This window comes from Sander lucioperca, chromosome 1 (assembly GCF_008315115.2).
Source record: "Sander lucioperca isolate FBNREF2018 chromosome 1, SLUC_FBN_1.2, whole genome shotgun sequence".
In the NCBI taxonomy this organism is placed as follows: domain Eukaryota; kingdom Metazoa; phylum Chordata; class Actinopteri; order Perciformes; family Percidae; genus Sander; species Sander lucioperca.
The window spans coordinates 50,211,629-50,214,128 of NC_050173.1; positions in this window are offsets into that span (position 1 = coordinate 50,211,629).

Genomic DNA, 2,500 nt, shown 5'->3' on the forward strand with positions numbered 1-2,500 from the left:
CTCTGAAGGACAGAGGGGTGAGGGGTCCACGTAGGGTTAATTTTCCCTACCTAGTGTGAGACCACATCCCGCTGTTTGCTGTCTGACACCATCACATACATGGGACCTTTAGCAAATACTGAAAATTAGCAGTGAATAATGCTGCCATGCCTGGAAATACAGATCTATGCATTATACATCCACACATACATACCGCACACACTCATTACGCCTAATCAACAAGACGCATGCTCTTTGGGTTCCTTGGGTCTGTTGGGGTTAATTTGCAAACCATTTATGACTTTATTATCATGTCATGTCTTTATTCACGTGATGCTCACTATGCCATATGCATAATACTATAATGCCATGATTGCTTACACTTCAAGTGCAAGATTATTTTTTCCTTAAATGAAGTGATAGTGTGTTTCCATTGTTGTGGATGACAGGGGAGGAGACATAAGAGCTAATTAACTATGATTAGGAAGAGCTACAGTCACTGAACAAGCCAGGGGTTCTCGCTCAATACTCGGCTCAGTAATTGCTTCCTTTCCTTTCCTTCACTTTCTTTTCCTTTTCTACTCACTGCTCATATTTTCCCCCTTCTGTCCAACCATGCATGGGAGATGTTCCTTTTGAAGAGGAGAGCTAGAGAGCCCTCTGCTGGCTGATTGCGGTAATTCTGCCACAGGCATGAATTATAAGTAAAGTGGACCAGTTACACTAACAACTGTTCATCAGCTGAATGTTTGAGAAGTACAATTTGCATGGATTAAAAGCCAAAAAAAACTAATTTGTCATCATCTACCCATATTCCATATTTTAGGGGGTTGTGGGTATATGTATATATATATATATATATATATATATATATACATATATATATATATATATATGACATCACAACCGAATGGTAGTCCTGACAGTCTACCACATCTACCCATATTCCATATTTTAGGGGGTTGTGGGTATATGTATATATATATATATATATATATATATATATATATATATATATATATATATATATATATATATATATATATATGACATCACAACCGAATGGTAGTCCTGACAGTTGGTTTAAAGGCACAGCTTCTGAATACGGGCTGTCTGCATTTCTTGTTTTAATACGTTCACAGTATTTATAAAGCACCTCGTACTTTTTCAGAATCAAAAAAGTGCAGCTTAACTTGACTTAAAAAATAGTTAACTCAGAATTGCGAGCTTGGCAGCTATGGTGCTTTATTATGGCATTACATTTTGAAGTACTGTACACTCTCTTACACAGTCAGATCTAGGGTCAGCAGTGCATGTGCAGTCAATAATTAATATCAATGTGTTCTGGACAGTTTGATCACAGCATGTGTGTGTGTGTGTGTGTGTGTGTGTGTGTGTGTGTTCTTGTTTAACTATATTCGTGGGGTCCAAAAACCGGGAATACAGTATACTTGTGGGGTCCGGACAGCTTTGTGGGGCCAAAATGCAGGACCCCACAAGTTTAAAGGGCTGTTTGAGGGTTAAGACTTGGTTTTAGGATTAGAGGTTAAGGTTAGGCATTTAGTTGTGATGGTTAAGGTTAGGGTAAGGGGCTAGGGAATGCATTATGTCAATGACGGGTCCCCACAAAGATAGTGAAACGCACTGTGTGTGTGTGTGTGTGTGTGTGTGTGTGTGTGTGTGTGTGTGTGTGTGTGTGTGGGGTTGAACGTGTGTGTGGGGTTGAACGTGTGTTTTTATGTGTCTGATCAGTGAGGTCTTTGAAGCAAACATGCCACCCTCTGCCACTCCTGCTCCTCAGTAGAGCAGATGAAAGATGGTATGTGTGATTGAGAGTCCACCGGCTCGTTTCCACACGCTGCCCATTCAGACCATTGAAAAAACAGGATGATCTAATAGCAGTTATGATCCAATCACAAGTCTGTGCTTCCCATTTGGATAACACTGAGGAAAATAAGGAATAGCCATAAGGGTGTGAGTCATTTTGTCTGTATGTGTGATGGATGTGTGTCAATGGATGGGCGGGGGTTTCTGAATTTCTGAATTGAATGTTTCTGCATGTAGGGTAGGACAGAGAAACATAACAGTATGAGGCAGAGCAGAGAAAGCATAAGGATTTCAGTGAGGGAGTGAAATATGATTGGGGTGAAGGAGGCAGGTGGCTGGCCTGCTGTACACCAACCAAACCCACAAACAGCTGTTCATTTCTTAAAGCTCCCTTGTGCCCCCCTACAAGCATCAATTATCTCTCTATCCCCCCTATATGCATCCATCTCCTGCTCCAACCCCACCCTCTATCCAAATCCAGCCATTCTTCCCTCCCACCTCACTCTGCTCCAGCTAACCTACTTTGATCGTGTGCCTAAATCAGGACAGGGGACACAGATACTTCACCCGTACATTTCTCACCTTCCGCTCTATGGACTCATCATTTGCAGCATTAATAAAATAAAAAGAACATCAATCAGTAGAATGACAGTAGGATGCAACTCAGAGGAAGAAACTATTTTTCTATAGTAAC